The following is a 19,086-nucleotide window of genomic DNA, read 5'->3' as shown; positions in this document are numbered from 1 at the left end:
AGAGGAGGTGACCAAACGGCGAAGTTATCGCTCCAGTCGGGTTAGAGAAGGACGGGCAAGGAAGCTGGCCGTGCCCTTTGACAGGAACCACCCTGGTGTTCGCCTGAAGTTATTTAGGGAAATCACGGGTAACCTAAATCGGGATGGCCGGATGCCGGTTTGACCTGTCGTCCTCTCAAATGAGACTCCAGTGCGCTGACCTCTGCGTCACCTCGCTCGGTCCAGGCCACCGATGTAGTACCAGGTGCTCTCTAGCAGTCAAACACTCCACTATCAGTGCTGAAACACACATAAGCGAGTTTTCATATTTTTGTAGGTATTTTCTTAAGTTGCTCGAGCATACTTGAGATTTTGAGCTGTCAAAGTACTAAAAACAAGATAATTGAGGGTTTTAAGTTAAGGGATTAAACAACTTCTCTGCAAAACAGTATCATACAGTAAGGATGAACCAAATGAGGTTGTGTCGTCGTTAAAATGTCTAGTCTGAAGGTGCGGGCTACAAGCTCCATCCAACCATTCCGATTTGGTTTTCTGTAGTTTTCTTAAATTACTTCAGACAAATGCCGGGATAGTTGCCTGTCCCATCGCTGTCAAACTACGCCTTTCAAGAATGTAAATGTGTATACTGTATACAGGCTCTCTCTCCTACGAGTCGACAGACATAATTTCTCTCATCTTTTCCCATGTACTTGCAATTTTGTTTTAGCAATGTGTAGCTGTTGTCAGTCCAAAAAATACTGCTCATCATATCTTTCACGCGACGCCCAGCGTCGACAGGAAGTGTCAGTTTGTATCCTGTTACAAATAAATTGATTTTTAAAGCGGGGGTTTACATTCCTATTCGACAGAGCGATAACAAATTATGAGCTCTCAGTATGCTGTAGGTGAAAAGTAGGTTTCCAAGTTGTCTTATAATTGAAATAAATGGTTGGAACTCCAACATAAGTTGCACTGAAAAGCATCTACTTTTTATTTCTCGATGGTGACTAGTTTCGGACACTTGCGTCCATTTTCAAGCCATTTTACAAGGATGATTACAGTGGGCATGACAATCTTATACAAACAAGGCACATACCGTATTTACTCGAATCTAAGCCGCACTCGAATCTAAGACGCACCTGAAAAATGAGACTCGAAATCAAGGAAAAAAAAATTTCCCGAATCTAAGCCGCACCTGAAATATGAGACTCGAAATTCAAGGGGGAGAAAAAAGTTTTAGGTCGCACCTCTAAATCGAAACAAAGTCCGTCTAATTGTAATATGAGATACAATTTAGCTCGAATGAATGACGATACAGCTGCAGTAGTTTGGTTCGAGTCGTAAGCTTAGCAGTTAAGCTTTATCAGGTAGCCATTGCTACGCGTCAGGCGCTCCGTCCGTATTTATACGGATATCCTTACTTTTTCACGTGCTTCGTATGGTTTGAATTGATTGCTTATTTTTATTTGATCTGATAAGCGCCGTTTTCTTTGTTATAGGTGTTTACGTCACTCTAAGCTGAAAATGCATTACTGTACTGTGTCATGCATTGTTTGTCGCATTCTGATAGTGCGTGTTTACGACCTGTCACCGCTCGCGGCATGGCTTGCTTTTGTGCGCGCTACTGCTGCTTACAAATAAAAAATAGAGAGGAATCATCTCATTAGCGAAACATTTGTTGTTACTTACACTACTGCTTTCTTTGATAATGATCAACAAGAACCAAATAATAGATGCGTATGATATATGATGTTCTAAACGAAATTTTAGCGAAAATTTTTCTCCGTTTGAAAATCTTTGCAGGCGCCTCTTTAGTTCATTACATTCTGCACAGAAATTAGAGTCATCTTAGATTTAAAAATCTAGTCAGTTGCCATGCTTCATTTCTGACTATCACTATTAGGCATAAGAATAATACGAATATAAACATGACACGATACGCATATTCTTCCGCGTTTGCGGTTGTCTCACTCTAGTTTCGTAGTTTATTAGGCAGACAGGATTTAAATGAGATAGTAGCAAACACGAAACAATACATGGCAAGATGTTTATATTCGTATTAATCTCATGGCGAAGAGAATACTGCATGTGATTCACAATTCATAAAAGTTCCTTCTCACAGGTAGGAAAAAAATTCAGAACGTAGAGTTGGCCATACTGAAAAACATCCCAAACAGTCTTGCCAGTCGGATTTTCTTAGTACATTGAAATGCTGCTACATTCGAAGATCAACAATACAGAATTTGCATTTACTTCGTTGGATAATGTACCAAAATGCAGTGGTCGAAAGTCTGGGCTCATCTTCCACATTTTTTTTTTTTTTTTATTTTTTTTAATTTATTTACTGACACAGAGGTTTTGGTGCCAGTATTTATCTTTGTGCCTACAATGCATGTCTGTGTAGCGCTACATATATTCGACGGCAGAAGTTAGTTGTGGCGACACCCACCAACATTTTTCAGAACTCCCGCTTGCTTTGCACTCGATTCTAAGCCGCAGGCGGTTTTTTGGATTACAAAAACCGGAAAAAAAGTGCGGCTTAGATTCGAGTAAATACGGTATTCATAATACAATTACAGGCAGTGGGTCTAATGTCTCTGGCAGACGCACGTCCACGAAGCTTTCGCTAGGTTAAGTGACTAATATTGAAATAAGAGCTAATTTAGTTAATATTACATTTTAGACTATTGCATTTACTTCTTCGCAAGGCTATTTATTGAAGATTTCACTTTTCTGAATGTATTTAGAGTGAAAAGAAAGTATTTCATTAAGCCCGACAGTCATAAGTTTTGTTTACATTTTTGGCATAAATTTCATGCGAGTGTACCTCTCTAATACTTTTTTTTAAACTAGACTTGGTGGTTCAAAGCTAAATTAATTCATATCTGTCATATAGAATTTAGGTAGTTGATTAAAACTTTCGAAAGTAAGTTTGAAGTTTGCTTACATTAGCATTTAGTTACATATTAGTACAGGCTACAAAACTTCAGAGCTCTTGTGCCAAGTTATTCTCCACTTCTGTGTAAATTTTGTATAATTATTATTTTTTTTTTATCAAACCACGTGCAATAAATGTGGTGGTTGCCACAGAAATCTGAAGGAGGGAGTGTTCTGCGAAGACTGTAAGTTACGGTTTCACCGGGGCAAATGTAGCGGTGAGGATACAGGGGTAGATAATGAGGCACTTCCGTGACAGTGTAGGTTATGAAGAAAGGACAGAAAAATCGCTGAACAAGAGGCAAAAATTTGTGTCCTTAAGGCTGAACTAGAAAACATGAATTTGGAATTATGTAGGCTACGGGACGAAGAAAAGATCGGGTGCTGGGAAAAGGCTGGAAGCAAAGGGCAAAAAAGGGAAACTGTTGAAAAAACTTTAGAAATTCAGTTAGTAAATCAGTTTGGCTTGCTATCTGAAGTAGTGGTGGGAGGGCCTCACCCAGATGTAGTTGAATGTCGTTTGAGGCAGAATATTAGCTTAAAGAAAAAAAGACAAGTCAGGATCAAATCAGAATAGGAATAGAAGAATTCTGCTTCTAGGCAGCAGTCATGGGAGGTGTGTAGGCCAGCAGCTTCAGGAGAAATTAGGTGCAGGCTACCACATCACAAGTTTTGTGAAACCAAGAGCGAGTCTTAGCTATGCGACAGAAAACTTAGGTCAGCTATGCGCAGACTTTGAGACAGAAGATCAGGTAGGCTACGGGAGTTAGCAGGAAACAGCCTGTCAATGGATCCAAGATATAGTTAAGCACTGTTCCTGTTGACGCTCCTGGTAGGTGGCGGTACATTACACATGGCTTGCACCTAAACAGGAAGGGGAAAGATAAATTAGCTTCTCTATTAGCAGATCTACCCCCATGAACCATGGACCTTGCTGTTGGTGGGGAGGCTTGCGTGCCTCAGCGATACAGATGGCCGTACCATAGGTGCAACCACAATGGAGGGGTATCTGTTGAGAGGCCAGACAAACATGTGGTTCCTGAAGAGGGACAGCAGCCTTTTCAATAGTTGCAGGGGCAACAGTCTGGATGATTAACTGATCTGGCCTTACAACACTAACCAAAACTGCCTTGCTGTGCTGGTACTGCGAACGGCTGAAAGCAAGGGGAAACTACGGCTGTAATTTTTCCCGAGGGCATGCAGCTTTACTGTATGGTTAAATGATGATGGCGTCCTCTCGGGTAAAATATTCCGGAGGTAAAAATAGTCCCCCATTCAGATCTCCGGGTGGGGACTAGTCAGGAGGACGTCGTTATCGGGAGAAAGAAAACTGGCGTTCTACGGATCGGAGCGTGGAATGTCAGATCCCTTAATCGGACAGGTAGGTTAGAAAATTTAAAAAGGGAAATGGATAGGTTGAAGTTAGATATAGTGGGAATTAGTGAAGTTCGGTGGCAGGAGGAACAAGACTTCTGGTCAGGTGAATACAGGGTTATAAATACAAAATCAAATAGGGGTCATGCAGGAGTACATTTAATAATGAATAAAAAAATAGGAGTGCAGGTAAGCTACTACCAATAGCATAGTGAACACATTATTGTGGCCAAGACAGACACGAAGCCTATGCCTACTACAGTGGTAAAAGTTTATATGCCAACTAGCTCTGCAGATGATGAAGAAATTGATGAAATGTATGATGAGATAAAAGAAATTATTCAGGTAGTGAAGGGAGACGAAAATTTAATAGACGTGGGTGTCTGGAATTCGAGAGTAGGAAAAAGGAGAGAAGGAAACTGTGGGTGAATATCAACTGGGGGAGAGAAATGAAAGAGGAAGCCGCACGGTAGAGTTTTGCACAGAGCATAAATTAATCATAGCTAACACTTGGTTCAAGAATCATAAAAGAAGGTAGTATACATGGAAGAATCCTGGAGATACTAGAAGGTATCAGATAGATTATATAATGGTAAGACAGAGATTTAGGAACCAGGTTTTAAATTGTAAGACGTTTCCAGGGGCAGATGTGGATTCTGACCACAATCTATTGGTTATGAACTGTAGATTAAAACTGAAGAAACTGCGAAAAGGTGGGAATTTAAGGAGATTGGACCTGGATAAACTGAAAGAACCAGAGGTTGTACAGAGTTTCAGGGAGAGCATAAGGGAACAATTGACAGGAATGGGGAAAAGAAATACAGTAGAAGAAGAATGGGTAGCTCTGATGGATGAAGTAGTGAAGGCGCCAGAGGATCAGTAGGTAAAAAGACGAGAGCTAGTAGAAATCCTTGGGTAACAGAAGAAATATTGACTTTAACTGATGAAAGGAGAAAATATAAAAATACAGTAAATGAAGCAGGCAAAAGAGAATACAAACGTCTCAAAAATGAGATCGACAGGAAGTGCAAAATGGCTAAGCAGGGATGGCTAGAGGACAAATGTAAGGATGTAGAGGCTTATCTCACTAGGGGTAAGATAGATACTGTCTACAGGAAAATTAAAGAGACCTTTGGAGAAAAGAGAGCCACTTGTATAAATATCAAGAGCTCAGACGGAAACCCAGTTCTAAGCAAAGAAAGGAAAGCAGAAAGGTGGAAGGAGTATATAGAGGGTCTATACAAGGGCGATGTACTTGAGGACAATATTATGGAAATGGAAGAGGATGTAGATGAAGATGAAATGGGAGATACAATACTGCGTGAAGAGTTTTACAGAGCACTGAAAGACCTGAGTCGAAACAAGGCCCTGGGAGTAGACAACATTCCATTGGAACTACTGACTGCCTTGGGAGAGCCAGTCCTGACAAAACTCTACCATCTGGTGAGCAAGATGTATGAGACAGGCGAAATACCCTCTGACTTCAAGAAGAATATAATAATTCCAATCCCAAAGAAAGCAGGTGTTGACAGATGTGAAAATTACCGAACTATCAGTTTAATAAGTCACACCTGCAAAATACTAAAGCGAATTCTTTACAGACGAATGGAAAAACTGGTAGAGGCCGACCTCGGCGAAGATCAGTTTGGATTCCGCAGAAATGTTGGAACACGTGAGGCAATACTGACCTTACGACTTATCATAGAAGAAAGATTAAGGAATGGCAAACCTACGTTTCTAGCATTTGTGGACTTAGAGAAAGCTTTTGACAATGTTGACTGGAATAGTGTCTTTCAAATTCTAAAGGTGGCAGGGGTAAAATACAGGGAGCGAAAGGCTATTTACAATTTGTGCAGAAACCAGATGGCAGTTATAAGAGTCGAGGGACACGAAAGGGAAGCAGCGGTTGGGAAGGCAATGAGACAGGGCTGTAGCCTCTCCCCGATGTTATTCAATCTGTATATTGAGCAAGCAGTGAAGGAAACAAAAGAAAAATTCGGAGTAGGTATTAAAATCCACGGAGAAGAAATAAAAACTTTGAGGTTCGCCGATGACATTGTAATTCTGTCAGAGACAGCAAAGGACTTGGAAGAGCAGTTGAACGGAATGGACAGTGTCTTGAAAGGAGGGTATAAGATGAACATCAACAAAACCAAATGAGGATAATGGAATGTAGTCGAATTAAGTCGGGTGATGTTGAGGGAATTAGATTAGGAAATGAGACACTTAAAGTAGTAAAGGAGTTTTGCTATTTGGGGAGCAAAATAACTGATGACGGTCGAAGTAGAGAGGATATAAAATGTAGACTGGCAATGGCAAGGAAAGCGTTTCTGAAGAAGAGAAATTTCTTAACATAGAGTATAGATTTAAGTGTCAGGAAGTCGTTTCTGAGAGTATTTGTATGGAGTGTAGCCATGTACAGAAGTGAAACGTGGATGATAAATAGTTTGGACAAGGAGAGAATAGAAGCTTTTGAAATGTGGTGCTACAGAAGAATGCTGAAGATTAAATGGCTAGATCACATAACTAATGAGGAGGTATTGAATAGAATTGGGGGGAAGAGGAGTTTGTGGCACAACTTGACAAGAAGAAGGGACCGGTTGGTAGGACATGTTCTGAGGCATCAAGGGATCACAAATTTAGCATTGGAGGGCAGCGTGGAGGGTGAAAATCGTAGAGGGAGACCAAGAGATGAATACACTAAGCAGATTCAGAAGGATTTAGGCTGCAGTAGGTAATGGGAGGTGAAAAAGCTTGCACAGGATAGAGTAGCATGGAGAGCTGCAGCAAACCAGTCTCAGGACTGAAGACAACAACAACAACATTAGCAGATACTGTGAGCGGGGCCACCATCACACAAGGGACCAGGCAGGCAGCTTTTTAAGGTTAAAGCAAAAGCCAAAGTCCAGACAGACCACATTCAAGAAAAATAGAATAAGAGAAGTTCATGTATACTAAATAGTGATAGTATCAATTTACTTCATCAAAATATTAGGGGAATAAAAAATAAAGTAGATGAGCTGTTAGTTTGTTTAGACAACCTCAAAAATAAGAATGAGATTGATATACTTTGTCTGTCTGAACACCATGTAATTGTGGGGATGGAATGTGTCGGCATAAATGGGTATAATTTAGCATCTTATACTTGCAGATCTAGCATGGGTAAAGGAGGGGTTGCCCTTTGTACAAAACAAGGGTACAAATACAGAAATGTTGAACTAAGCAAATTTTGTGTCGATCAGCACTTTTGTGTGTGAACTTCAGCTAGATAATGTAGTGTTGATATTAGCAAGAGGTACAGGTCCCCATTAGGAGATTGGGAGCTATTCATAAAAAAGTTTCACTCCCTACTACGCTGTCTGTGAGACAAAAAGAAGTAGTTATTAATCTGTGGTGATTTCAATGCTAACTTTCTAAACAATTCTGAAAGGAAAAGTGAATTAGAAATGTTATTAATGACATATAACTTAGAATCAGTGATCAACTTCCAGAATGAGATTTTCACTCTGCAGCGGAGTGTGCGCTGATATGAAACTTCCAGGCAGATGAAAACTGTGGGCCGGACCGAGACTCGAACTCGGGACCTTTGCCTTTCGCGGGTAAGTGCCTTTCGGGGGTGAGTGCCTTTCGCGGGTAAGTGCCTTTCGCGGGTAAACGCTAAGCCGTGTCCCCGCAGTATCCTTTCTTTCAGGAGTGCTAGTTCTGCAAGGTTCGCAGGCGAGCTTCTGTAAAGTTTGGAAGGTAGGAGACGAGATACTGGCAGAAGTAAAGCTCCGAGGACGGGGCGTGAGTCGTGCTCGGGTAGCTCAGATGGTAGAGCACTTGCACGCGAAAGGCAAAGGTCCTGAGTTCGAGTCTCGGTCCGGCACACAGTTTTAATTTGGCAGGAAGTTTCATATTAGTGATCAACTTCCTTACACTCATAGCTCAAGATAGTATCACTCTAATAGATAATGTATTTGTACCACAAGAGGATGTAAAACCAGTACATGCTTTCCCTGTGATAATGGATTATCAGACCATGATGCACAATTGATTAACTTACAAAATCTAGCAGTGTGCACAGTTCAGAAACCATTAAGTAAAAGTGTAAGGCTGGCGAACACGGTATCAATAGAGCACTTTAGAAAAAGTTTAATTGGGGAGATGTACATAATGAACCAAAAGCTAATGATAAATGCAACATATTTCTTCACAAATTTATACCCCTTTTTGAACATTGTTACCCCAGAAAAATTACTTAAACAGTTTTGAAAGAAACCTTGCATTACTACAGGTGTTACAGTGATTTCAGAAAGGAAAAGAAAATTGTATGAGTCAGCAAGAACTAGTAAAGACTCAAAAGTAATTTTACACTATAATAACTATTGTAACATACTGAGAAAAGTTGTCAGAAAATAAAATGAAAATGTATATTACAGATGAAATTAACAACTCGGGCAATAAAATCAAATCAATAAGGAACGTTGTTAGAAGAGACACAGGAAAAGTAACTACTGTGGTAGGTAGTATTACTATTAAAGAGAATGAGACCATCTTAACCAACAGCACACAAGTAGTTAATGTAGTTAACAACCATTTCTTAAGTGTACATGAAACAATTGGTGAGAATAGTTCAAAAGAAAAAGCCAAGCAGTCCACGGAAGAGTCAGTTTTGAGAAATCCTTGTCAGATTAATTTTCATTAAACAAATCTTTGATATAAATGTTCTGTTGGAGTAGATGACATCTCTAACAAGATATTAAAATAATGTGGAGCAGTCACAGGTGATATTCTGAGTCACATATGTAATGCATTACCAACTGAAGGTATTTTCCCAGACAGGTTAAAATATGCCATTGTCAAGTCTCTCTACAAAAAATGGGACACCACAGATGTAAACAATTACTGGCCAGTGTCCTTGCGTACAGCATTTTCAAAAATCGTCACGAAAGTAATGTATTCAAGAGTGGTTAGCCATCTCAACAGTAATGGGATACTTAGTAAATCACAGTTTGGATCTAAAAATGCTGTTCTACTGAAACAGCAATATACAGTTTTACTGCACATAATAGAGTCTTTAAATAGTAAAATGTCATCAACAGGAATTTTCTGTGACTTATCCAAAGCATTTGATTGTGTGAACCATGACATTATGTCAGAGAAATTACAATTCTACAGTACAAATGGAACAGCATATGAGTGGTTTAAGTCATATCTATGGAACAGGAAGCAAAAAGTTTCTTTATATGGTTATAGTGAGTTAAGGATGTTTCCCACTTCATCTAGCTGGGGTGAAATTACATTAGGTGTTCCACACGGTTCAATCGTGGGTCCCCTTCTGTTCTTGATATATGTGAATGACCTCCCTTCTTATCTCAAACAAGAACCTAAAATGACACTGTTTGCTGATGGGACAAGCATCATTATTAATCCAGTAAAAGAGACTCCAATAGAAAATGATACAAATAATGTCTTTGGAACAGTTATTGATTGGTTTTCTGCGAGTGGGCTTGCTCTGAACTTCGAAAAGACAAAGTAATCCAATTTTCTAATAGACTACCATAAATATAACACATCAATAGAAGTCAGTGGCCAGGGCAGAGCAACTAAGTTTTCGGGTGTACATATAGATGAGAATCTTAATTGGAAAATTCATATTTTGGATCTCCTAAAGTGACCAAATTCAGCAACTTTTGCAATCAGAATAATTGCCAATTTTGAACATATCGAAATTAGCCAGCTAACATACTTTGCATACTTTCACTCTCTGATGTCACACAAAATAATAGTTCGAGGTAACTCAACACTCAGGCAAAAAGTATCCACAACTCAAAAGAAAGTGGTTAGAATAACGTGCTGGCCTCATAGTTGCACATCTTGTAGGCACATGTTTAAAATGTTAGACAATCTTACAACAGCCTCACAGTACATTTACTCAGTAATGAAATTTGTGCGCAACAACACGGACCAGTTTAAAAACAACAGTGACATTCATGATTATAAGAAAGAAAGGCTTACACTATCCTCTACTTAACCTATTTTTGGCACAGAAAGGGGTAAAATATGCTGCTGTACAAATTTTTAATAAATTACCATGTGAAGTAAAATGTCTGACACACAGCAGTAATAGTTTCAAAAATAAACTGAAATCACATCTCCTTGACAACTCCTTCTATACAACAGATGAATTCTTGAATAGGAATACATATATCTATAGGTATAACATATGCATTTTGTGCCATTTAAGGGAATATGGTAGGTAATAAAATCTTTAAGCTTTTTTTTTTTCTTACACATTGACACATTCCACACAGTTACCGTGAGATTGATCAATGGAACACGTAACTAACTAACTAACTGTTTGTTGTTGCGGTCTTCAGTCCTGAGACTGGTTTGATGCAGCTCTAGATGCTACTCTATCCTGTGCAAGCTTCTTCATCTCCCAGTACCTACTGCAGCTTACATCCTTCTGAATCTGCTTAGTGTATTCATCTCTTGGTCTCCCTCTACGATTTTTACCCTCCACGCTGCCCTCCAATGCTAAATTTGTGATCCCTTGATGCCTCAGAACATGTCCTACCAACCGGTCCCTTCTTCTTGTCAAGTTGTGCCACAAACTCCTCTTCCCCCAATTCTATTCAATACCTCCTCATTAGTTATGTGATCTAGCCATCTAATCTTCAGCATTCTTCTGTAGCACCACATTTCAAAAGCTTCTATTCTCTCCTTGTCCAAAGTATTTATCGTCCATGTTTCACTTCCATACATGGCTACACTCCATACAAATACTTTCAGAAACGACTTCCTGACACTTAAATCTATACTCCATATTAACAAATTTCTCTTCTTCAGAAACGCTTTCCGTTCCATTGCCATTCTACATTTTATATCGTCTCTACTTCGACCATCATCACTTATTTTGCTCCCAAAATATCAAAACTCCTTTACTACTTTAAGTGTCTCATTTCCTAATCTAATTCCCTCAGCATCACCCGACTTAATTCGACTACATTCCATTATCCTCGTTTTGCTTTTCTTGATGTTCATCTTATATCCTCCTTTCAAGACACTGTCCATTCTATTCAACTGCTCTTCCAAGTCCTTTGCTGTCTCTGACAGAATTACAATGTCATCGGCGAACCTCAAAGTTTTTATTTCTTCTCCGTGGATTTTAATACCTACTCCGAACTATTCTTTTGTTTCCTTTATTGCTTGCTCAATATACAGATTGAATAACATCGGAGAGAGGCTACAACCCTGTCTAACTAACACACTAATATACCAAAATCTTAGACATGGCTTCGAAACAGCAACTTTGTAATTCAGAATAGATTGATAATCATCAGTCTACACTAATATACGTGTAAGGTATACAAATTTGTCCCGGATCTGTTTCACACGTTGTCTAACCAATTACATACCGTGGTGTAAGTGCTACAAATACAGGCGATAGCCCGTGCACTGGAACTGGCCTGTACTGATCAAGAGGTATATGTCCAACTTAACAGCAGCTAATTTGCTTTCAGTAAAGACACTTAAAGGCCAACCCAACCTGCTGTGTACGTGGCATAAATGACGGCACTTATTCACTCAGCAGTACCACGAATTACTGTGGCGGTGATCAGTCTTCTTGTAGACTGGCAGGTTGATTTATTTATTTTTGGAGTGGGGGCTGCTGCATTTTTTTGGTTTTGGGTTGTAATGCAGACATGTAGTTTTTTAGGGACTGGACACTTTATGTGTAACAGTATAACTACCCAGCATAGCTCAGGCAACTGCGGCACCTCCAAGTGACGTAACGCACAGGAGTTTGGTGCGATTCGACTCGACGGGGACTGACAAGTGGTTGTATAAAAAAGAATTTTTGGTACTGTAGGATTTTAAAAACTATATTAAGTTTGTAAAAAGAAAAATAACGTAGTGTTCAGTCAGTAAATATTTTATACTTGACACATGCCGCTGTCGGCGACCTCTGCAGTTTTACGTGGCAACCACTGGTGTGTGTGCATGCCAGTTCCCTAATGCACATCCTGTGTGGCACAATTAGGTGTCATTAGCGGAGGTTTAGTATCTTTGGCCCGAAAAAAGCGTGATATTTGAGAATTTTTTTTCTTGTGATGTGTTATAGATATCAATGTCAAATTGGGTCAAAATGTTTATTGGTGTTTCCTCTACAAAGTGGAATTTTTTCGACCAGAAATGTAGAAGAGCAATGGTGGAAGTGCCGTCGGAACGAAACAAAATTTCGATGTAGACCTCCACACGCGGTACGTCACAGGTCAGCCGGCTCGTCTGAAATCGAAATTGAGTTGACGTTAGCGAAGTATATAAGATACTTTAGGAGTTGTACTTCGCTTGAGTTATTTGGACCATAGGAAACAAATTTTTTTTTTCATCAGTTTTCCGACTTCATCGGCCAAGTAAAAATATTTATAATTGATGGATCTGATGGTACAACTCCTAGACAATGTAGTTAGCTTCACCAGAAACAAAGAATCGTCCCAATCGGTTCAGTAGGTCTGAAGTCACCATCTCGCACGATTGAAAAAGTCATTTAGAGAAAAACACATTTGAAGTTTTGACTACATATAAATGCAATATTATGCAACATACGTTCAATCTGCTGTTCTGGACCAATAAACTAGTCCTTCCTCTTCCTCTTAGAGAATGTTCTGCTCGATCCGGGACATCCTGTGCTGCTCCAGAGCCGCTCGTACGGCCGGTGACGAGCAGTTTTCGGCCGCTCGAATCCGGTGGTCATCCGAATGCTCGGCAAACTGCCTCGAATAGAGTCCCAAGTTGACATCCGTCGTCGTCACGGTCTTCCGATTTGCCGAATACCCTTCGTCGAAGCTGCTCACTGCCGGGAAAGCCGCAATCTCCACAGTCTTCGCACCAGAATGTAAATGCTTGGGGGCTAACTTCCAGACACACGCGTTCAAACTTTCATTTGAATTTTTGTGTGTTTCCTCCCATGTGGGCAACGTCCTTTCCGCAGTGGATACACCGGTTCCCGGGAGATCACCGAAGTTCAGCGCTGTCGGGCGTGGTCGGCTCTCGGACGGGTGACCATCCCGGCCACCGTGCACTGTTGCCGTTTTTCAGGGTGCACTGAGCCTCGTGATGCCGATTGAGGAGCTACTCGACAGAATAGTAGCGGCTTCAGTCAAGAATACTGTCATAACGACCGGGAGAGCGGTGTGCTGACCCCACGCCCCTCCTATCCGCATCCTCCTCTGAGGTTGACACGGGTGTCAGATGGTCCCGGTAGGCCACTTGTGGCCCGACGATAGAGTGCCTTTTTTTTCCCTCCCAAGCACCGGTACAATAACTCATCCTCCGAAAGAAAAAAACTGGTGCGTGAAAAACGCCGATTTCAGGCAGTTGCATTTTTTTGTTCAACCACGAGTAACAAACATTTATGTTCCATATTCGGAAAAACCATTTCAGGGGTGGATTCTAAACACTTTTATGGATCCAAAAATGCAATTTTAAAAAATCAATTTTTTTAACCAAAACATAGTAAACCTCCCCTTAAGTCAGCCACATACTGCTCCGACAACTGCAGGGACAGTTTCTGTGCACCTGTGTCGGTTATACTTACAGCACGGTACATAAAAGGTAAGGCAACTTGTAAAATAGAGCTGTGACAAATTTCTATAACTTTCACGTATATTAGTGTTCTACAATAGTATTACAAATATGTGCCTCGTTTGTATAATCTTCTTTGTAGGACGGTTTGAAAACAGACACAGGTCTCCGAAACCGGTCACTGTCGGGAAATAAGAAATAGATACTTCTCAGTGCAACCTATGACGAAGCTAGAATCATTTGTTCGAATCAAAAATTAGTCTCGTGAGATATTAGTTTTATTGACGTTTGTTAACAGGAACAGTAAAACGCGAAAGGATCACCAGTGCTCTGGCGACAGCGCCGCACTGACCACTACCACTGTGCCAGTTGCTGCTGGAGATCTTGATGGTCCTCTGTGTTTTCCTGGTCCTGTTAACACGTGTCTATAAAACGAATAACGTAGTAGACGAATTTGGGAGCACACTGTTGATTGGGCACATACAATTCTGCTTTAATAGTCACCTCATTTGTAATGGGAAACAAACTGACGCTTTCCTTCGACGCTCGGTGTCTTATGAAATACGCGACGAATGGGATTCGTTTGGGTCAGCTCCGGCTATACACTGCCAAAACGAAACTGCAAATACTTGTCGAAACATCAGAGAAAATACACCTGACGACCCGTAGAGGACACACCCGGTATGTGAATTATGTTATTTTCACTGTTCTCAGTTTGTCATACCAGTCACGACCGACGCACTTACAACTACTACAACTAACTGCACAGCTTCCCTTTTGGTCTCTCTTTGATCATGGGCTACAGTAGGAATCTGACTTCAGATTTTTTTTTTTAAAAAGAGTGTTCGCTATACAGATGTGTTCAAATTATTAGACTAAATGATTATTTTTTATACTCTTTAATTGATTGGTTTTAATGGTACCGTTCCAAGCAACTCGCAGACCACTGAATTTTTCACAGTTGGTAGCATTTGTCATTTTCACTGCAAATCGTGTTGGTGTTAGTTGTCTCTGTACACACTCTGAAACTGTGTTTACACTAATGTTTTACGTTTCTGTGGTGTAGTTCAGGTTGTTATTTATTCTATCAACTTCTCGCTACATTAACAAGGCGTTATAAAGCTTCTGAACTTGCACATTTTTTAGCTAAAGCAATAAATCGCGGACTTTTCAAATAAAGTGAAGTTACAGGGAAGACAAATAATGTTTCACTTCGGAAAGTTTCGGCTGTGGTAATACTTCTTGCTGAAAATTGCTATACATGGCAAGAAATTGCTGACGGAATGAGAAAATCACAAAGAACTGTCAGAACACTCAAACTTTCAGTGTAGAAAGGTGGTGAATACAAGCCGAACAGGAAAGAAAAATGTGCACATAAAAGAAAACTCAGTCCCAGAACAATGAGAACACTTACAAACATAGCGACAACGAACCGTAAACTTACTTCTGCAGACACGAGCCATCAGCTGACAGGTTTGGGTGTTGAAGTTTCACCTGTGACTGTGAGGAGGAGGCTGTCTGAATGTGGTTTAAAGGCACGCCGACCGAGGAAAAAAACAGAAAACCACACCTGCCACGAAAACCGAAAGATTGCAGTGGGCTGAACAACTTCAGGAGTGGACAAGTCAGGATTTGGCTAAGGTATGTACAACGATATGGTAAATGAAGTGGGTCTGGTCCCTAAATGAGGACTTTTGGCTAGAAATTGCAATGTTTTACTGATACTGAAGAAATACACACTCGAATTTTGGGACTGTTGACGTCTCCTATGCTACTATTCCCAGCTTCTCTAGCTTGCAATTTTGTACACGTGCTTCAGGTATGCTTCAGTGACGAATCTGTATTCACTGTGACGGAAGAAAGCAGCCAGTACGTTCGTCGCAGACATGGAGAACAGTTCAGAGCTGAGTGTGTGTGTGCAGCAATGTGTGAAGCGTCCGACTTCCGGTATGGTCTGGAGTGTGATGTTTGCAAAAGGTCCTGGCAGATTACACCTTATTGAAGGGACACTGAGGCAAGAACAATGTACAGAAATACATGAAAAGGAACTTTTCCCCCAAATAAATGAGTGGTTTCCTAATAAAGATGCCATTTTTATGCTTGATGGGGCACCTTGACACAGAGCCAAAAGCGTTTCCAAGTACTCGGAAGGAAAGCACCTGGAAGTGTTGCCCTGACCAAGGAATAGCCCTAATATGAACCCAACTGAAAGTTGATGCGCCACTGTGAAACGGAGGATAAGGAAATTTACAATAACCACCAAACGAGATCTCATGGAGAAACTAGAGGAAATGTGGTACCATGACAATGATATTAAAATGTCGTGTGAAAAGTTAATAAAAAGTATGCCAAACAGGATCAAAACATTGATTAAGAACAAAGGCACGCATACAAAGTATTGAATGTACAAATATAATCTGTATGTGGATGTAAATGTGTAATAAATGTAAAGTTTGGGGAAAAAATGTCTTTAGTTTAATAATTTGAACACATCTGTAATGTCGGATTTAAATTCGTTATTTGTAGTTATTGTTTTTACTGTGTTATTAAGTAGTTAAAATTCTAGAACACTCACGAGCTGCACGTAACTTTTTGTTTTTTTTTTTATGTTTCACACGAGCAACACAAGCGTCTTCCGAAATTGTGTAGCCGAGGGTGACATGTTACGATTATTGGGCTGTGTGCAGTGCCGCTGTCATACATAAAATTATAAAAAACTAGTAATATAATAAATGAATCTTCAAACTTCCTGGCAAATTAAAACTGGGTGCCGGACCGAGACTCGAACTCCCACCCTCCAATTTTCCATAGTGTTGTGCTTGAGCAACAGTGAATCATGGACGGCAATACCTTCTAGGGTTCAGGTCGTATATGTAAACAGTGACTAATATATAAAGAAAGATCGCAATCACTATTCAGTCCAATTCTCAAACTTTTGCACATCCGGTGATTTCGCAAAGTGTGTTCGTACTATCTTCACGGTGGTACTTTCCAATATATTGTATTCCCGTGACAATGATTACAGTCAGTTTAATATGATTTATGTTGTTTGTTAGACATTTCATTGTGGATTAATTCTTCTCGTTTCATCGGAATGTCATATATTGTTCTATAGCTGATTAAAAGCTCATAACAATCTGGCATTCTAATAGGTGTACTGCAAGCGAATTTCTCACTTGCAACCCACTCGGTAAATCGTTAGTTTCTTATAACCAAACAAAATATTGACTCGGGTTCAGAATCGAGTAATGATTATCGAAGGACAAGATTTTCGCATGCGGATGTTACTTTTACTTAAAAAGCAACTTAAGTGTGTGTATCAGTATCCGTGCATCTATGAGAAGTTTTATTGCAGACCTGTTCAAATACAACAAAACTTTGTAAGTTGATAGAATGTAATGTTACTTCCTACTGTGTTCCAAAAAATTGTATCGAGCTCTTCAGTGTACTGGGAAATCCCGAGCTTATCCGAACACAAATATTGTTTGATTGTGCTCGTCTCTTCAGGGTTGTTCAAAATGAATTTGTACAAAATCTTCAGAGCTTCGTCTGCAAATGTAAGACGACCCCTGTATTAATCTATTAAAGAATGTAAAAAAAGTTGACCTCGACAGCAATAGTTTAGTCGCTAAATGTAAGACGACACTGTTGTTGTTGTGGTCTTCAGTCCTGAGACTGGTTTCATGCAGCTCTCCATGCTACTCTATCCTGTGCAAGCTTCTTCATCTCCCAGTACCTACTGCAGCCTACCTCCTTCTGAATCTGCTTAGTGTATTCATCTCTTGGTCTCCCTCTACAATTTTTACCCTCCACGCTGCCCTCCAATACTAAATTGGTCGTCCGTTGATGCCTCAGAACATGTCCTACCAACCGATCCCTTCTGCTAGTCAATTTGTGCCACAAACTCCTTTTCTCGCCAATTCTCTTCAATACTTCATCATTAGTTATGTGATCTAGCCATCTAATCTTCAGCATTCTTTTGTAGCACCACATTTCGAAAGCTTCTATTCTCTTCTTGTCCAAACTATTTATCGCCCACGTTTCACTTCCATAAATGGCTACACTCCATACAAATACTTTCAGAAACGACTTCCTGACACTTAAATCTATACTCGATGTTAACAAATTTCTCTTCTTCAGAAACGCTTTCCTTGCCATTGCCAGTCTACATTTTATATCCTCTCTACTTCGACCGTCATCAGTTATTTTGCTCCCCAAATAGCAAAACTCCTTTACTACTTTAAGTGTCTCATTTCCTAATCTAATTCCCTCAGCATCACCCGACTTAATTCGACTACATTCCATTATCCTCGTTTTGCTTTTGTTGATGTTCATCTTATACCCTCCTTTCAAGATACTGTCCATTCCATTCAAGTGCTCTTCCAAGTCCTTTGCTGTCTCTGACACAATTACAATGTCGTCGGCGAACCTCAGAGTTCTTATTTCTTCTCCGTGGATTTTAATGCCTACTCCGAATTTTTCTTTCATTTCCTTTACTGCTTGCTCAATATACAGATTGAATAACATCGGGGAGAGGCTACAACCCTGTCTCACTCCCTTCCCAACCACTGCTTCCCTTTCGTGTCCCTCGACTCTTATAACTGCCATCTGGTTCCTGTACAAATTGTAAATAGCCTTTCGCTCCCTGTATTTTACCCCTGCCACCTTTATAATTTGAAAGAGAGTATTCCAGTCAACATTGTCAAAAGCTTTCTCTAAGTCTACAAATGCCAGGAACGTAGGTTTGCCTTTCCTTAATCTTTCTTCTAAGATAAGTCTTAAGGTCAGTATTGCCTCACGTGTTCCAGTATTTCTACAGAATCCAAACTGATCTTCCCCGAGGTCGGCTTCTAGCAGTTTTTCCATTCGTCTGCAAAGAATTCGTGTTAGTATTTTCCAGCCGTGACTTATTAAACTGATAGTTCGGAAATTTTCACATCTGTCAACACCTGCTTTCTTTGGGATTGGAATTATTATATTCTTCTTGAAGTCTGAGGGTATTTCGCCTGTCTCATACATCTTGCTCACCAGATGGTAGAGTTTTGTCAGGACTGGCTCTCCCAAGGCCGTCAGTAGTTCTAATGGAATGTTGTCTACTCCCGGTGCCTTGTTTCGATTCAGGTCTTTCAGTGCTGTCAAACTCTTCACGCACTATCGTATCTCCCATTTCATCTTCATCTACATCCTCTTCCATTTCCATAATATTGTCCTCAAGAACATCAC

General features: G+C 40.2%; 1 protein-coding gene across 11 annotated transcripts in view; it reads right to left on the bottom strand.

Moving 5' to 3' along the window:
* The window catches only part of LOC126108463 (myoneurin-like), a 131,775-nt gene that overhangs the window by 70,834 nt on the left and 41,855 nt on the right, over positions 1 to 19,086 (bottom strand). The window lies entirely within an intron of this gene.

Source organism: Schistocerca cancellata, chromosome 11 (assembly GCF_023864275.1).
Source record: "Schistocerca cancellata isolate TAMUIC-IGC-003103 chromosome 11, iqSchCanc2.1, whole genome shotgun sequence".
In the NCBI taxonomy this organism is placed as follows: Eukaryota; Metazoa; Arthropoda; class Insecta; order Orthoptera; family Acrididae; genus Schistocerca; species Schistocerca cancellata.
This window is presented reverse-complemented; position numbering and strand designations above follow the sequence as displayed.